The sequence below is a fragment of the Vicugna pacos genome, chromosome 18, assembly GCF_048564905.1.
Source record: "Vicugna pacos chromosome 18, VicPac4, whole genome shotgun sequence".
NCBI classification, from domain to species: domain Eukaryota; kingdom Metazoa; phylum Chordata; class Mammalia; order Artiodactyla; family Camelidae; genus Vicugna; species Vicugna pacos.
Window position 1 is genome coordinate 7,526,056 of NC_133004.1, and position 19,722 is coordinate 7,545,777.

A 19,722-nucleotide genomic window follows, 5' to 3' on the forward strand; every position below is an offset into this window, starting at 1 on the left:
AGTAAGTGTTTCTCCTGCAACCCGTTCCCTTTGTGCTGGATGAACGATCGTCTCTCCACATGCTCAGTTCTCAGAGAGAAGTGTGTGTGAAAGCCGTCCTTCACCTAGCTTGAAGGGAACACAAAATTTCTTTTCAGTTGCAAACTCCACTCCATACATATATATGGGGAGGTACAAGCCCCAACTCGGTTTTACAGTGAAAACGGCAGGCACTTCAAACCGGCACTAGGAAACAGACTGAGAACCCAGAGTAAGGGTTTCTCCTGCAACCCGTTCCCTTTGTGCTGGATGAACGAACGTCTCTCCACATGCTCAGTTCTCAGAGAGAAGTGTGTGTGAAAGCCGTCCTTCACCTAGCTTGAAGGGAACACAAAGTTTCTTTTCAGTTGACAACTCCACTCCATACATATATATGGGGAGGTACAAGCCCCAACTCGGTTTTACAGTGAAAACGGCAGGCACTTCAAACCGGCACTAGGAAACAGACTGAGAACCCAGAGGAAGTGTTTCTTCTGCAACCCGTTCCCTTTGTGCTGGATGAACGAACGTCTCTCCACATGCTCAGTTCTCAGAGAGAAGTGTGTGTGAAAGCCGTCCTTCACCAAGCTTGAAGGGAACACAAAGTTTCTTTTCAGTTGCCAGCTCCACTCCATACATATATATGGGGAGGTACAAGCCCCAACTCGGTTTTACAGTGAAAACGGCAGGCACTTCAAACCGGCACAAGGAAACAGACTGAGAACCCAGAGTAAAGGTTTCTCCTGCAACCCGTTCCCTTTGTGCTGGATGAACGAACGTCTCTCCACATGCTCAGTTCTCAGAGATAAGTGTGTGTGAAAGCCGTACTTCACCTAGCTTGAAGGGAACACAAAGTTTCTTTTCAGTTGCAAACTCCACTCCATACATATATATGGGGAGGTACAAGCCCCAACTCGGTTTTACAGTGAAAACGGCAGGCACTTCAAACCGGCACTAGGAAACAGACTGAGAACCCAGAGTAAGTGATCTCCTGCAACCCGTTCCCTTTGTGCTGGATGAACGATCGTCTCTCCACATGCTCAGTTCTCAGAGAAAAGTGTGTGTGAAAGCCGTATTTCACATAGCTTGAAGGGAACACAAAGTTTCTTTTCAGTTGCAAACACCACTCCATACATATATATGGGGAGGTACAAGCCCCATCTCGGTTTTACAGTGAAAACGACAGGCACTTCAAACCGGCACTGGGAAACAGACTGAGAACCCAGAGTAAGTGTTTCTCCTGCAACCCGTTCCCTTTGTGCTGGATGAACGAACGTCTCTCCACATGCTCAGTTCTCAGAGAGAAGTGTGTGTGAAAGCCGTCCTTCACCTAGCTTGAAGGGAACACAAAGTTTCTTTTCAGTTGCAAACTCCACTCCATACATATATATGGGGAGGTACAAGCCCCAACTCGGTTTTACAGTGAAAACGACAGGCACTTCAAACCGGCACTAGGAAACAGACTGAGAACCCAGAGTAATTGTTTCACCTGCAACCCGTTCCCTTTGTGCTGGATGAACGAACGTCTCTCCACATGCTCAGTTCTCAGAGATAAGTGTGTGTGAAAGCCTTCCTTCACCTAGCTTGAAGGGAACACAAAGTTTCTTTTCAGTTGCAAACTCCACTCCATACATATATATGCGGAGGTACAAGCCCCAAATCGGTTTTACAGTGAAAACGGCAGGCACTTCAAACCGGCACTAGAAACAGACTGAGAACCCAGAGTAAGTGTTTCTCCTGCAACCCGTTCCCTTTGTGCTGGATGAACGAACGTCTCTCCACATGCTCAGTTCTCAGAGATAAGTGTGTGTGAAAGCCGTCCTTCACCTAGCTTGAAGGGAACACAAAGTTTCTTTTCAGTTGCAAACTCCACTCCATACATATATATGGGGAGGTACAAGCCCCAACTCTGTTTTACAGTGAAAACGGCAGGCACTTCAAACCGGCACTAGGAAACAGACTGAGAACCCAGAGTAAGTGTTTCTCCTGCAACCCGTTCCCTTTGTGCTGGATGAACGAACGTCTCTCCACATGCTCAGTTCTCAGAGAGAAGTGTGTGTGAAAGCCGTCCTTCACCTAGCTTGAAGGGAACACAAAGTTTCTTTTCAGTTGCAAAATCCACTCCATACATATATATGGGGAGGTACAAGCCCCAACTCGGTTTTACAGTGAAAACGGCAGGCACTTCAAACCGGCACTAGGAAACAGACTGAGAACCCAGAGTAAGTGTTTCTCCTGCAACCCGTTCCCTTTGTGCTGGATGAACGAACGTCTCTCCACATGCTCAGTTCTCAGAGAGAAGTGTGTGTGAAAGCCGTCCTTCACCTAGCTTGAAGGGAACACAAAGTTTCTTTTCAGTTGCAAACTCCACTCCATACATATATATGGGGAGGTACAAGCCCCAACTCGGTTTTACAGTGAAAACGGCAGGCACTTCAAACCGGCACTAGGAAACAGACTGAGAACCCAGAGTAAGTGTTTCTCCTGCAACCCGTTCCCTTTGTGCTGGATGAACGAACGTCTCTCCACATGCTCAGTTCTCAGAGAGAAGTGTGTGTGAAAGCCGTCCTTCACCTAGCTTGAAGGGAACACAAAGTTTCTTTTCAGTTGCAAACTCCACTCCATACATATATATGGGGAGGTACAAGCCCCAACACGATTTTACAGTGAAAACGGCAGGCACTTCAAACCGGCACTAGGAAACAGACTGAGAACCCAGAGTAAGTGTTTCTCCTGCAACCCGTTCCCTTTGTGCTGGATGAACGAACGTCTCTCCACATGCTCAGTTCTCAGAGAGAAGTGTGTGTGAAAGCCGTCCTTCACCTAGCTTGAAGGGAACACAAAGTTTCTTTTCAGTTGCCAACTCCACTCCATACATATATATGGGGAGGTACAAGCCCCAACTCGGTTTTACAGTGAAAACGGCAGGAACTTCAAACCGGCACTAGGAAACAGACTGAGAACCCAGAGTAAGTGTTTCTCCTGCAACCCGTTCCCTTTGTGCTGGATGAACGAACGTCTCTCCACATGCTCAGTTCTCAGAGATAAGTGTGTGTGAAAGCCGTCCTTCACCTAGCTTGAAGGGAACACAAAGTTTCTTTTCAGTTGCAAACTCCACTCCATACATATATATGGGGAGGTACAAGCCCCAACAAGATTTTACAGTGAAAACGGCAGGCACTTCAAACCGGCACTAGGAAACAGACTGAGAACCCAGAGTAAGTGTTTCTCCTGCAACCCGTTCCCTTTGTGCTGGATGAACGAACGTCTCTCCACATGCTCAGTTCTCAGAGAGAAGTGTGTGTGAAAGCCGTCCTTCACCTAGCTTGAAGGGAACACAAAGTTTCTTTTCAGTTGCCAACTCCACTCCATACATATATATGGGGAGGTACAAGCCCCAACTCGGTTTTACAGTGAAAACGGCAGGAACTTCAAACCGGCACTAGGAAACAGACTGAGAACCCAGAGTAAGTGTTTCTCCTGCAACCCGTTCCCTTTGTGCTGGATGAACGAACGTCTCTCCACATGCTCAGTTCTCAGAGATAAGTGTGTGTGAAAGAAGTCCTTCACCTAGCTTGAAGGGAACACAAAGTTTCTTTTCAGTTGCAAATTCCACTCCATACATATATATGGGGAGGTACAAGCCCCAACTCGGTTTTACAGTGAAAACGGCAGGCACTTCAAACCGGCACTAGGAAACAGACTGAGAACCCAGAGTAAGTGTTTCTCCTGCAACCCGTTCCCTTTGTGCTGGATGAACGAACGTCTCTCCACATGCTCAGTTCTCAGAGATAAGTGTGTGTGAAAGCCGTCCTTCACCTAGCTTGAAGGGAACACAAAGTTTTTTTCAGTTGTAAACTCCAATCCATACATATATATGGGGAGGTACAAGCCCCAACTCGGGTTTACAGTGAAAACGGCAGGCACTTCAAACCGGCACTAGGAAACAGACTGAGAACCCAGAGTAAGTGTTTCACCTGCAACCCGTTCCCTTTGTGCTGGATGAACGAACGTCTCTCCACATGCTCAGTTCTCAGAGAGAAGTGTGTGTGAAAGCCGTCCTTCACCTAGCTTGAAGGGAACACAAAGTTTCTTTTCAGTTGCCAACTCCACTCCATACATATATATGGGGAGGTACAAGCCCCAACTCGGTTTTACAGTGAAAACGGCAGGAACTTCAAACCGGCACTAGGAAACAGACTGAGAACCCAGAGTAAGTGTTTCTCCTGCAACCCGTTCCCTTTGTGCTGGATGAACGAACGTCTCTCCACATGCTCAGTTCTCAGAGATAAGTGTGTGTGAAAGAAGTCCTTCACCTAGCTTGAAGGGAACACAAAGTTTCTTTTCAGTTGCAAATTCCACTCCATACATATATATGGGGAGGTACAAGCCCCAACTCGGTTTTACAGTGAAAACGGCAGGCACTTCAAACCGGCACTAGGAAACAGACTGAGAACCCAGAGTAAGTGTTTCTCCTGCAACCCGTTCCCTTTGTGCTGGATGAACGAACGTCTCTCCACATGCTCAGTTCTCAGAGATAAGTGTGTGTGAAAGCCGTCCTTCACCTAGCTTGAAGGGAACACAAAGTTTTTTTCAGTTGTAAACTCCAATCCATACATATATATGGGGAGGTACAAGCCCCAACTCGGGTTTACAGTGAAAACGGCAGGCACTTCAAACCGGCACTAGGAAACAGACTGAGAACCCAGAGTAAGTGTTTCACCTGCAACCCGTTCCCTTTGTGCTGGATGAACGAACGTCTCTCCACATGCTCAGTTCTCAGAGAGAAGTGTGTGTGAAAGCCGTCCTTCACCTAGCTTGAAGGGAACACAAAGTTTCTTTTCAGTTGCAAACTCCACTCCATACATATATATGGGGAGGTACAAGTCCCAACTCGGTTTTACAGTGAAAACGGCAGGCACTTCAAACCGGCACTAGGAAACAGACTGAGAACCCAGAGTAAGGGTTTCTCCTGCAACCCGTTCCCTTTGTGCTGGATGAACGAACGTCTCTCCACATGCTCAGTTCTCAGAGATAAGTGTGTGTGAAAGCCGTCCTTCACCTAGCTTGAAGGGAACACAAAGTTTCTTTTCAGTTGCAAACTCCACTCCATACATATATATGGGGAGTTACAAGCCCCAACTCGGTTTTACAGTGAAAACGGCAGGCACTTCAAACCGGCACTAGGAAACAGACTGAGAACCCAGAGTAAGTGTTTCACCTGCAACCCGTTCCCTTTGTGCTGGATGAACGAACGTCTCTCCACATGCTCAGTTCTCAGAGAGAAGTGAGTGTGAAAGCCGTCCTTCACCTAGCTTGAAGGGAACACAAAGTTTCTTTTCAGTTGCAAACTCCACTCCATACATATATACGGGGAGGTACAAGCCCCAACTCGGTTTTACAGTGAAAACGGCAGGCACTTCAAACCGGCACTAGGAAACAGTCTGAGAACCCAGAGTAAGTGTTTCTCCTGCAACCCGTTCCCTTTGTGCTGGATGAACGAACGTCTCTCCACATGCTCAGTTCTCAGAGATAAGTGTGTGTGAAAGCCGTTCTTCACCTAGCTTGAAGGGAACACAAAGTTTCTTTTCAGTTGCAAACTCCACTCCATACATATATATGGGGAGGTACAAGCCCCAACTCGGTTTTACAGAGAAAACGGCAGGCACTTCAAACCGGCACTAGGAAACAGACTGAGAACCCAGAGTAACTGTTTCACCTGCAACCCGTTCCCTTTGTGCTGGATGAACGAACGTCTCTCCACATGCTCAGTTCTCAGAGAGAAGTGTGTGTGAAAGCCGTCCTTCACCTAGCTTGAAGGGAACACAAAGTTTCTTTTCAGTTGCAAACTCCACTCCATACATATATATGGGGAGGTACAAGCCCCAACTCGGTTTTACAGTGAAAATGGCAGGCACTTCAAACCGGCACTAGGAAACAGACTGAGAACCCAGAGTAAGTGTTTCTCCTGCAACCCGTTCCCTTTGTGCTGGATGAACGAACGTCTCTCCACATGCTCAGTTCTCAAAGATAAGTGTGTTTGAAAGCCGTTCTTCACCTAGCTTGAAGGGAACACAAAGTTTCTTTTCAGTTGTAAACTCCACTCCATACATATATATGGGGAGGTACAAGCCCCAACTCGGTTTTACACTGAAAACGGCAGGCACTTCAAACCGGCACTAGGAAACAGACAGAGAACCCAGAGTAACTGTTTCACCTGCAAACCGTTCCCTTTGTGCTGGATGAACGAAAGTCTCTCCACATGCTCAGTTCTCAGAGATATGTGTGTGTGAAAGCCGTCCTTCACCTAGCTTGAAGGGAACACAAAGTTTCTTTTCAGTTGCAAACTCCACTCCATACATATATATGGGGAGGTACAAGCCCCAACTCGGTTTTACAGTGAAAACGGCAGGCACTTCAAACCGGCACTTGGAAACAGACTGAGAACCCAGAGTAAGTGTTTCTCCTGCAAACCGTTCCCTTTGTGCTGGATGAACGAACGTCTCTCCACATGCTCAGTTCTCAAAGATAAGTGTGTGTGAAAGCCGTTCTTCACCTAGCTTGAAGGGAACACAAAGTTTCTTTTCAGTTGTAAACTCCACTCCATACATATATATGGGGTGGTACAAGCCCCAACTCGGTTTTACACTGAAAACGGCAGGCACTTCAAACCGGCACTAGGAAACAGACTGAGAACCCAGAGTAAGGGTTTCTCCTGCAACCCGTTCCCTTTGTGCTGGATGAACGAACGTCTCTCCACATGCTCAGTTCTCAGAGAGAAGTGTGTGTGAAAGCCGTCCTTCACCTAGCTTGAAGGGAACACAAAGTTTCTTTTCAGTTGCAAACTCCACTCCATACATATATATGGGGAGGTACAAGCCCCAACTCGGTTTTACAGTGAAAACGGCAGGCACTTCAAACCGGCACTAGGAAACAGACTGAGAACCCAGAGTAAGTGTTTCTTCTGCAACCCGTTCCCTTTGTGCTGGATGAACGAACGTCTCTCCACATGCTCAGTTCTCAGAGATAAGTGTGTGTGAAAGCCGTCCTTCACCTAGCTTGAAGGGAACACAAAGTTTCTTTTCAGTTGCAAACTCCACTCCATACATATATATGGGGAGGTACAAGCCCCAACTCGGTTTTACAGTGAAAACGGCAGGCACTTCAAACCGGCACTAGGAAACAGACTGAGAACCCAGAGTAAGTGTTTCTCCTGCAACCCGTTCCCTTTGTGCTGGATGAACGAACGTCTCTCCACATGCTCAGTTCTCAGAGATAAGTGAGTGTGAAAGCCGTCCTTCACCTAGCTTGAAGGAAACACAAAGTTTCTTTTCATTTGCAAACTCCACTCCATACATATATATGGGGAGGTACAAGCCCCAACTCGGTTTTACAGTGAAAACGGCAGGCACGTCAAACCGGCACTAGGAAACAGACTGAGAACCCAGAGTAAGGGTTTCTCCTGCAAACCGTTCCCATTGTGCTGGATGAACGAACGTCTCTCCACATGCTCAGTTCTCAGAGAGAAGTGTGTGTGAAAGCCGACCTTCACCTAGCTTGAAGGGAACACAAAGTTTCTTTTCAGTTGCCAACTCCACTCCATACATATATATGGGGAGGTACAAGCCCCAACTCGGTTTTACAGTGAAAACGGCAGGCACTTCAAACCGGCACTAGGAAACAGACTGAGAACCCAGAGTAAGTGTTTCTCCTGCAAACCGTTCCCTTTGTGCTGGATGAACGAACGTCTCTCCACATGCTCAGTTCTCAGAGATAAGTGTGTGTGAAAGCCGTCCTTCACCTAGCTTGAAGGGAACACAAAGTTTCTTTTCAGTTGCAAACTCCACTCCATAAATATATATGGGGAGGTACAAGCCCCAACTCAGTTTTACAGTGAAAACGGCAGGCACTTCAAACCGGCACTAGGAAACAGACTGAGAACCCAGAGTAAGTGTTTCTCCTGCAACCCGTTCCCTTTGTGCTGGATGAACGAACGTCTCTCCACATGCTCAGTTCTCAGAGATATGTGTGTGTGAAGCCGTTCTTCACCTAGCTTGAAGGGAACACAAAGTTTCTTTTCAGTTGCAAACTCCACTCCATACATATATATGGGGAGGTACAAGCCCCAACTCGGTTTTACAGTGAAAACGGCAGGCACTTCAAACCGGCACTAGGAAACAGACTGAGAACCCAGAGTAACTGTTTCACCTGCAACCCGTTCCCTTTGTGCTGGATGAACGAACGTCTCTCCACATGCTCAGTTCTCAGAGATAAGTGTGTGTGAAAGCCGCCCTTCACCTAGCTTGAAGGGAACACAAAGTTTCTTTTCAGTTGCAAACTCCACTCCATACATATATATGGGGAGGTACAAGCCCCAACTCGGTTTTACAGTGAAAATGGCAGGCACTTCAAACCGGCACTAGGAAACAGACTGAGAACCCAGAGTAAGTGTTTCTCCTGCAACCCGTTCCCTTTGTGCTGGATGAACGAACGTCTCTCCACATGCTCAGTTCTCAAAGATAAGTGTGTGTGAAAGCCGTTCTTCACCTAGCTTGAAGGGAACACAAAGTTTCTTTTCAGTTGTAAACTCCACTCCATACATATATATGGGGAGGTACAAGCCCCAACTCGGTTTTACAGTGAAAACGGCAGGCACTTCAAACCGGCACTAGGAAACAGACTGAGAACCCAGAGAAAGGGTTTCTCCTGCAACCCGTTCCCTTTGTGCTGGATGAACGAACGTCTCTCCACATGCTCAGTTCTCAGAGAGAAGTGTGTGTGAAAGCCGTCCTTCACCTAGCTTGAAGGGAACACAAAGTTTCTTTTCAGTTGCCAGCTCCACTCCATACATATATATGGGGAGGTACAAGCCCCAACTCGGTTTTACAGTGAAAACGGCAGGCACTTCAAACCGGCACTAGGAAACAGACTGAGAACCCAGAGTAAGTGTTTCACCTGCAACCCGATCCCTTTGTGCTGGATGAACGAACGTCTCTCCACATGCTCAGTTCTCAGAGAGAAGTGTGTGTGAAAGCCGTCCTTCACTAGCTTGAAGGGAACACAAAGTTTCTTTTCAGTTGCCAGCTCCACTCCATACATATATATGGGGAGGTACAAGCCCCAACTCGGTTTTACAGTGAAAACGGCAGGCACTTCAAACCGGCACTAGGAAACATACTGAGAACCCAGAGTAAGGGTTTCTCCTGCAACCCGTTCCCTTTGTGCTGGATGAACGAACGTCTCTCCACATGCTCAGTTCTCAGAGATAAATGTGTGTGAAAGCCGTCCTTCACCTAGCTTGAAGGGAACACAAAGTTTCTTTTCAGTTGCAAACTCCACTCCATACATATATATGGGGAGGTACAAGCCCCAACTCGGTTTTACAGTGAAAACGGCAGGCACTTCAAACCGGCACTAGGAAACAGACTGAGAACCCAGAGTAAGTGTTTCTCCTGCAACCCGTTCCCTTTGTGCTGGATGAACGAACGTCTCTCCACATGCTCAGTTCTCAGAGAGAAGTCTGTGTGAAAGCCGTCCTTCACCTAGCTTGAAGGGAACACAAAGTTTCTTTTCAGTTGCAAACTCCACTCCATACATATATATGGGGAGGTACAAGCCCCAACTCGGTTTTACAGTGAAAACGGCAGCCACTTCAAACCGGCACTAGGAAACAGACTGAGAACACAGAGTAAGTGTTTCTCCTGCAACCCGTTCCCTTTGTGCTGGATGAACGAACGTCTCTCCACATGCTCAGTTCTCAGAGATAAGTGTGTGTGAAGCCGTCCTTCACTAGCTTGAAGGGAACACAAAGTTTCTTTTCAGTTGCCAGCTCCACTCCATACATATATATGGGGAGGTACAAGCCCCAACTCGGTTTACAGTGAAAACGGCAGGCACTTCAAACAGGCACTAGGAAACAGACTGAGTACCCAGAGTAAGTGTTTCTCCTGCATCCCGTCCCCTTTGTGCTGGATGAACGAACGTCTCTCCACATGCTCAGTTCTCAGAGAGAAGTGTGTGTGAAAGCCGTTTTCACCTATCTTGAAGGGAACACAAAGTTTCTTTTCAGTTGCCAGCTCCACTCCATACATATATATGGGGAGGTACAAGCCCCAACTCGGTTTTACAGTGAAAACGGCAGGCACTTCAAACCGGCACTAGGAAACAGACTGAGAACCCAGAGTAAGGGTTTCTCCTGCAACCCGTTCCCTTTGTGCTGGATGAACGAACGTCTCTCCACATGCTCAGATCTCAGAGATAAATGTGTGTGAAAGCCGTCCTTCACCTAGCTTGAAGGGAACACAAAGTTTCTTTTCAGTTGCAAACTCCACTCCATACATATATATGGGGAGGTACAAGCCCCAACTCGGTTTTACAGTGAAAACGGCAGCCACTTCAAACCGGCACTAGGAAACAGACTGAGAACACAGAGTAAGTGTTTCTCCTGCAACCCGTTCCCTTTGTGCTGGATGAACGAACGTCTCTCCACATGCTCAGTTCTCAGAGATAAGTGTGTGTGAAGCCGTCCTTCACTAGCTTGAAGGGAACACAAAGTTTCTTTTCAGTTGCCAGCTCCACTCCATACATATATATGGGGAGGTACAAGCCCCAACTCGGTTTACAGTGAAAACGGCAGGCACTTCAAACAGGCACTAGGAAACAGACTGAGTACCCAGAGTAAGTGTTTCTCCTGCATCCCGTTCCCTTTGTGCTGGATGAACGAACGTCTCTCCACATGCTCAGTTCTCAGAGAGAAGTGTGTGTGAAAGCCGTTTTCACCTATCTTGAAGGGAACACAAAGTTTCTTTTCAGTTGCCAGCTCCACTCCATACATATATATGGGGAGGTACAAGCCCCAACTCGGTTTTACAGTGAAAACGGCAGGCACTTCAAACCGGCACTAGGAAACAGACTGAGAACCCAGAGTAAGGGTTTCTCCTGCAACCCGTTCCCTTTGTGCTGGATGAACGAACGTCTCTCCACATGCTCAGATCTCAGAGATAAATGTGTGTGAAAGCCGTCCTTCACCTAGCTTGAAGGGAACACAAAGTTTCTTTTCAGTTGCAAACTCCACTCCATACATATATATGGGGAGGTACAAGCCCCAACTCGGTTTTACAGTGAAAACGGCAGGCACTTCAAACCGGCACTAGAAAACAGACTGAGAACACAGAGTAAGTGTTTCTCCTGCAACCCGTTCCCTTTGTGCTGGATGAACGAACGTCTCTCCACATGCTCAGTTCTCAGAGAGAAGTGTGTGTGAAAGCCGTCCTTCACCTAGCTTGAAGGGAACACAAAGTTTCTTTTCAGTTGCAAACTCCACTCCATACATATATATGGGGAGGTACAAGCCCCAACTCGGTTTTACAGTGAAAACGGCAGGCACTTCAAACCGGCACTAGGAAACAGACTGAGAACCCAGAGTAAGTGTTTCTCCTGCAACCCGTTCCCTTTGTGCTGGATGAACGAACGTCTCTCCACATGCTCAGTTCTCAGAGAGAAGTGTGTGTGAAAGCCGTCCTTCACCTAGCTTGAAGGGAACACAAAGTTTCTTTTCAGTTGCCAGCTCCACTCCATACATATATATGGGGAGGTACAAGCCCCAACTCGGTTTTACAGTGAAAACGGCAGGCACTTCAAACCGGCACTAGGAAACAGACTGAGAACCCAGAGTAAGGGTTTCTCCTGCAACCAGTTCCCTTTGTGCTGGATGAACGAACGTCTCTCCACATGCTCAGTTCTCAGAGAGAAGTGTGTGTGAAAGCCGTCCTTCACCTAGCTTGAAGGGAACACAAAGTTTCTTTTCAGTTGCAAACTCCACTCCATACATATATATGGGGAGGTACAAGCCCCAACTCGGTTTTACAGTGAAAACGGCAGGCACTTCAAACCGGCACTAGGAAACAGACTGAGAACCCAGAGTAAGTGTTTCTCCTGCAACCCGTTCCCTTTGTGCTGGATGAATGAACGTCTCTCCACATGCTCAGTTCTCAGAGGGAAGTGTGTGTGAAAGCCGTCCTTCACCTAGCTTGAAGGGAACACAAAGTTTCTTTTCAGTTGCAAACTCCACTCCATACATATATATGGGGAGGTACAAGCCCCAACTCGGTTTTACAGTGAAAACGGCAGGCACTTCAAACCGGCACTAGGAAACAGACTGAGAACCCAGAGTAAGTGTTTCTCCTGCAACCCGTTCCCTTTGTGCTGGATAAACGAACGTCTCTCCACATGCTCAGTTCTCAGAGAGAAGTGTGTGTGAAAGCCGTCCTTCACCTACCTTGAAGGGAACACAAAGTTTCTTTTCAGTTGCAAACTCCACTCCATACATATATATGGGGAGGTACAAGCCCCAACACGGTTTTACAGTGAAAACGGCAGGCACTTCAAACCGGCACTAGGAAACAGACTGAGAACCCAGAGTAAGGGTTTCTCCTGCAACCCGTTCCCTTTGTGCTGGATGAACGAACGTCTCTCCACATGCTCAGTTCTCAGAGAGAAGTGTGTGTGAAAGCCGTCATTCACCTAGCTTGAAGGGAACACAAAGTTTCTTTTCAGTTGCCAGCTCCACTCCATACATATATATGGGGAGGTACAAGCCCCAACTCGGTTTTACAGTGAAAACGGCAGGCACTTCAAACCGGCACTAGGAAACAGACTGAGAACCCAGAGTAAGGGTTTCTCCTGCAACCCGTTCCCTTTGTGCTGGATGAACGAACGTCTCTCCACATGCTCAGTTCTCAGAGATAAATGTGTGTGAAAGCCGTCCTTCACCTAGCTTGAAGGGAACACAAAGTTTCTTTTCAGTTGCAAATTCCACTCCATACATATATATGGGGAGGTACAAGCCCCAACTCGGTTTTACAGTGAAAACGGCAGGCACTTCAAACCGGCACTAGGAAACAGACTGAGAACACAGAGTAAGTGTTTCTCCTGCAAACCGTTCCCTTTGTGCTGGATGAACGAACGTCTCTCCACATGCTCAGTTCTCAGAGAGAAGTGTGTGTGAAAGCCGTCCTTCACCTAGCTTGAAGGGAACACAAAGTTTCTTTTCAGTTGCAAACTCCACTCCATACATATATATGGGGAGGTACAAGCCCCAACTCGGTTTTACAGTGAAAACGGCAGGCACTTCAAACCGGCACTAGGAAACAGACTGAGAACCCAGAGTAAGTGTTTCTCCTGCAACCCGTTCCCTTTGTGCTGGATGAACGAACGTCTCTCCACATGCTCAGTTCTCAGAGAGAAGTGTGTGTGAAAGCCGTCCTTCACCTAGCTTGAAGGGAACACAAAGTTTCTTTTCAGTTGCCAGCTCCACTCCATACATATATATGGGGAGGTACAAGCCCCAACTCGGTTTTACAGTGAAAACGGCAGGCACTTCAAACCGGCACTAGGAAACAGACTGAGAACCCAGAGTAAGGGTTTCTCCTGCAACCAGTTCCCTTTGTGCTGGATGAACGAACGTCTCTCCACATGCTCAGTTCTCAGAGAGAAGTGTGTGTGAAAGCCGTCCTTCACCTAGCTTGAAGGGAACACAAAGTTTCTTTTCAGTTGCAAACTCCACTCCATACATATATATGGGGAGGTACAAGCCCCAACTCGGTTTTACAGTGAAAACGGCAGGCACTTCAAACCGGCACTAGGAAACAGACTGAGAACCCAGAGTAAGTGTTTCTCCTGCAACCCGTTCCCTTTGTGCTGGATGAATGAACGTCTCTCCACATGCTCAGTTCTCAGAGGGAAGTGTGTGTGAAAGCCGTCCTTCACCTAGCTTGAAGGGAACACAAAGTTTCTTTTCAGTTGCAAACTCCACTCCATACATATATATGGGGAGGTACAAGCCCCAACTCGGTTTTACAGTGAAAACGGCAGGCACTTCAAACCGGCACTAGGAAACAGACTGAGAACCCAGAGTAAGTGTTTCTCCTGCAACCCGTTCCCTTTGTGCTGGATAAACGAACGTCTCTCCACATGCTCAGTTCTCAGAGAGAAGTGTGTGTGAAAGCCGTCCTTCACCTACCTTGAAGGGAACACAAAGTTTCTTTTCAGTTGCAAACTCCACTCCATACATATATATGGGGAGGTACAAGCCCCAACACGGTTTTACAGTGAAAACGGCAGGCACTTCAAACCGGCACTAGGAAACAGACTGAGAACCCAGAGTAAGGGTTTCTCCTGCAACCCGTTCCCTTTGTGCTGGATGAACGAACGTCTCTCCACATGCTCAGTTCTCAGAGAGAAGTGTGTGTGAAAGCCGTCATTCACCTAGCTTGAAGGGAACACAAAGTTTCTTTTCAGTTGCCAGCTCCACTCCATACATATATATGGGGAGGTACAAGCCCCAACTCGGTTTTACAGTGAAAACGGCAGGCACTTCAAACCGGCACTAGGAAACAGACTGAGAACCCAGAGTAAGGGTTTCTCCTGCAACCCGTTCCCTTTGTGCTGGATGAACGAACGTCTCTCCACATGCTCAGTTCTCAGAGATAAATGTGTGTGAAAGCCGTCCTTCACCTAGCTTGAAGGGAACACAAAGTTTCTTTTCAGTTGCAAATTCCACTCCATACATATATATGGGGAGGTACAAGCCCCAACTCGGTTTTACAGTGAAAACGGCAGGCACTTCAAACCGGCACTAGGAAACAGACTGAGAACACAGAGTAAGTGTTTCTCCTGCAAACCGTTCCCTTTGTGCTGGATGAACGAACGTCTCTCCACATGCTCAGTTCTCAGAGAGAAGTGTGTGTGAAAGCCGTCCTTCACCTAGCTTGAAGGGAACACAAAGTTTCTTTTCAGTTGCAAACTCCACTCCATACATATATATGGGGAGGTACAAGCCCCAACTCGGTTTTACAGTGAAAACGGCAGGCACTTCAAACCGGCACTAGGAAACAGACTGAGAACCCAGAGTAAGTGTTTCTCCTGCAACCCGTTCCCTTTGTGCTGGATGAACGAACGTCTCTCCACATGCTCAGTTCTCAGAGAGAAGTGTGTGTGAAAGCCGTCCTTCACCTAGCTTGAAGGGAACACAAAGTTTCTTTTCAGTTGCCAGCTCCACTCCATACATATATATGGGGAGGTACAAGCCCCAACTCGGTTTTACAGTGAAAACGGCAGGCACTTCAAACCGGCACTAGGAAACAGACTGAGAACCCAGAGTAAGGGTTTCTCCTGCAACCAGTTCCCTTTGTGCTGGATGAACGAACGTCTCTCCACATGCTCAGTTCTCAGAGAGAAGTGTGTGTGAAAGCCGTCCTTCACCTAGCTTGAAGGGAACACAAAGTTTCTTTTCAGTTGCAAACTCCACTCCATACATATATATGGGGAGGTACAAGCCCCAACTCGGTTTTACAGTGAAAACGGCAGGCACTTCAAACCGGCACTAGGAAACAGACTGAGAACCCAGAGTAAGTGTTTCTCCTGCAACCCGTTCCCTTTGTGCTGGATGAATGAACGTCTCTCCACATGCTCAGTTCTCAGAGGGAAGTGTGTGTGAAAGCCGTCCTTCACCTAGCTTGAAGGGAACACAAAGTTTCTTTTCAGTTGCAAACTCCACTCCATACATATATATGGGGAGGTACAAGCCCCAACTCGGTTTTACAGTGAAAACGGCAGGCACTTCAAACCGGCACTAGGAAACAGACTGAGAACCCAGAGTAAGTGTTTCTCCTGCAACCCGTTCCCTTTGTGCTGGATAAACGAACGTCTCTCCACATGCTCAGTTCTCAGAGAGAAGTGTGTGTGAAAGCCGTCCTTCACCTACCTTGAAGGGAACACAAAGTTTCTTTTCAGTTGCAAACTCCACTCCATACATATATATGGGGAGGTACAAGCCCCAACACGGTTTTACAGTGAAAACGGCAGGCACTTCAAACCGGCACTAGGAAACAGACTGAGAACCCAGAGTAAGGGTTTCTCCTGCAACCCGTTCCCTTTGTGCTGGATGAACGAACGTCTCTCCACATGCTCAGTTCTCAGAGAGAAGTGTGTGTGAAAGCCGTCATTCACCTAGCTTGAAGGGAACACAAAGTTTCTTTTCAGTTGCCAGCTCCACTCCATACATATATATGGGGAGGTACAAGCCCCAACTCGGTTTTACAGTGAAAACGGCAGGCACTTCAAACCGGCACTAGGAAACAGACTGAGAACCCAGAGTAAGGGTTTCTCCTGCAACCCGTTCCCTTTGTGCTGGATGAACGAACGTCTCTCCACATGCTCAGTTCTCAGAGATAAATGTGTGTGAAAGCCGTCCTTCACCTAGCTTGAAGGGAACACAAAGTTTCTTTTCAGTTGCAAATTCCACTCCATACATATATATGGGGAGGTACAAGCCCCAACTCGGTTTTACAGTGAAAACGGCAGGCACTTCAAACCGGCACTAGGAAACAGACTGAGAACACAGAGTAAGTGTTTCTCCTGCAAACCGTTCCCTTTGTGCTGGATGAACGAACGTCTCTCCACATGCTCAGTTCTCAGAGATAAGTGTGTGTGAAAGCCGTCCTTCACCTAGCTTGAAGGGAACACAAAGTTTCTTTTCAGTTGCAAACTCCACTCCATACATATATATGGGGAGGTACAAGCCCCAACTCGGTTTTACAGTGAAAACGGCAGGCACTTCAAACCGGCACTAGGAAACAGACTGAGAACCCAGAGTAAGTGTTTCTCCTGCAACCCGTTCCCTTTGTGCTGGATGAACGAACGTCTCTCCACATGCTCAGTTCTCAGAGATAAGTGTGTGTGAAAGAAGTCCTTCACCTAGCTTGAAGGGAACACAAAGTTTCTTTTCAGTTGCAAATTCCACTCCATACATATATATGGGGAGGTACAAGCCCCAACTCGGTTTTACAGTGAAAACGGCAGGCACTTCAAACCGGCACTAGGAAACAGACTGAGAACCCAGAGTAAGTGTTTCTCCTGCAACCCGTTCCCTTTGTGCTGGATGAACGAACGTCTCTCCACATGCTCAGTTCTCAGAGATAAGTGTGTGTGAAAGCCGTCCTTCACCTAGCTTGAAGGGAACACAAAGTTTCTTTTCAGTTGCAAACTCCACTCCATACATATATATGGGGAGGTACAAGCCCCAACTCGGTTTTACAGTGAAAACGGCAGGCACTTCAAACCGGCACTAGGAAACAGACTGAGAACCCAGAGTAAGTGTTTCAACTGCAACCCGTTCCCTTTGTGCTGGATGAACGAACGTCTCTCCACATGCTCAGTTCTCAGAGATAAGTGTGTGTGAAAGCCGTCCTTCACCTAGCTTGAAGGGAACACAAAGTTTCTTTTCAGTTGCAAACTCCACTCCATACATATATATGGGGAGGTACAAGCCCCAACACGATTTTACAGTGAAAACGGCAGGCACTTCAAACCGGCACTAGGAAACAGACTGAGAACCCAGAGTAAGTGTTTCTCCTGCAACCCGTTCCCTTTGTGCTGGATGAACGAACGTCTCTCCACATGCTCAGTTCTCAGAGATAAGTGTGTGTGAAAGCCGTCCTTCACCTAGCTTGAAGGGAACACAAAGTTTCTTTTCAGTTGCAAACTCCACTCCATACATATATATGGGGAGGTACAAGCCCCAACTCTGTTTTACAGTGAAAACGGCAGGCACTTCAAACCGGCACTAGGAAACAGACTGAGAACCCAGAGTAAGTGTTTCTCCTGCAACCCGTTCCCTTTGTGCTGGATGAACGAACGTCTCTCCACATGCTCAGTTCTCAGAGAGAAGTGTGTGTGAAAGCCGTCCTTCACCTAGCTTGAAGGGAACACAAAGTTTCTTTTCAGTTGCAAAATCCACTCCATACATATATATGGGGAGGTACAAGCCCCAACTCGGTTTTACAGTGAAAACGGCAGGCACTTCAAACCGGCACTAGGAAACAGACTGAGAACCCAGAGTAAGTGTTTCTCCTGCAACCCGTTCCCTTTGTGCTGGATGAACGAACGTCTCTCCACATGCTCAGTTCTCAGAGAGAAGTGTGTGTGAAAGCCGTCCTTCACCTAGCTTGAAGGGAACACAAAGTTTCTTTTCAGTTGCAAACTCCACTCCATACATATATATGGGGAGGTACAAGCCCCAACACGATTTTACAGTGAAAACGGCAGGCACTTCAAACCGGCACTAGGAAACAGACTGAGAACCCAGAGTAAGTGTTTCTCCTGCAACCCGTTCCCTTTGTGCTGGATGAACGAACGTCTCTCCACATGCTCAGTTCTCAGAGAGAAGTGTGTGTGAAAGCCGTCCTTCACCTAGCTTGAAGGGAACACAAAGTTTCTTTTCAGTTGCCAACTCCACTCCATACATATATATGGGGAGGTACAAGCCCCAACTCGGTTTTACAGTGAAAACGGCAGGAACTTCAAACCGGCACTAGGAAACAGACTGAGAACCCAGAGTAAGTGTTTCTCCTGCAACCCGTTCCCTTTGTGCTGGATGAACGAACGTCTCTCCACATGCTCAGTTCTCAGAGATAAGTGTGTGTGAAAGCCGTCCTTCACCTAGCTTGAAGGGAACACAAAGTTTCTTTTCAGTTGCAAACTCCACTCCATACATATATATGGGGAGGTACAAGCCCCAACACGATTTTACAGTGAAAACGGCAGGCACTTCAAACCGGCACTAGGAAACAGACTGAGAACCCAGAGTAAGTGTTTCTCCTGCAACCCGTTCCCTTTGTGCTGGATGAACGAACGTCTCTCCACATGCTCAGTTCTCAGAGAGAAGTGTGTGTGAAAGCCGTCCTTCACCTAGCTTGAAGGGAACACAAAGTTTCTTTTCAGTTGCCAACTCCACTCCATACATATATATGGGGAGGTACAAGCCCCAACTCGGTTTTACAGTGAAAACGGCAGGAACTTCAAACCGGCACTAGGAAACAGACTGAGAACCCAGAGTAAGTGTTTCTCCTGCAACCCGTTCCCTTTGTGCTGGATGAACGAACGTCTCTCCACATGCTCAGTTCTCAGAGATAAGTGTGTGTGAAAGAAGTCCTTCACCTAGCTTGAAGGGAACACAAAGTTTCTTTTCAGTTGCAAATTCCACTCCATACATATATATGGGGAGGTACAAGCCCCAACTCGGTTTTACAGTGAAAACGGCAGGCACTTCAAACCGGCACTAGGAAACAGACTGAGAACCCAGAGTAAGTGTTTCTCCTGCAACCCGTTCCCTTTGTGCTGGATGAACGAACGTCTCTCCACATGCTCAGTTCTCAGAGATAAGTGTGTGTGAAAGCCGTCCTTCACCTAGCTTGAAGGGAACACAAAGTTTCTTTTCAGTTGTAAACTCCAATCCATACATATATATGGGGAGGTACAAGCCCCAACTCGGGTTTACAGTGAAAACGGCAGGCACTTCAAACCGGCACTAGGAAACAGACTGAGAACCCAGAGTAAGTGTTTCACCTGCAACCCGTTCCCTTTGTGCTGGATGAACGAACGTCTCTCCACATGCTCAGTTCTCAGAGAGAAGTGTGTGTGAAAGCCGTCCTTCACCTAGCTTGAAGGGAACACAAAGTTTCTTTTCAGTTGCAAACTCCACTCCATACATATATATGGGGTGGTACAAGCCCCAACTCGGTTTTACAGTGAAAACGGCAGGCACTTCAAACCGGCACTAGGAAACAGACTGAGAACCCAGAGTAAGGGTTTCTCCTGCAACCCGTTCCCTTTGTGCTGGATGAACGAACGTCTCTCCACATGCTC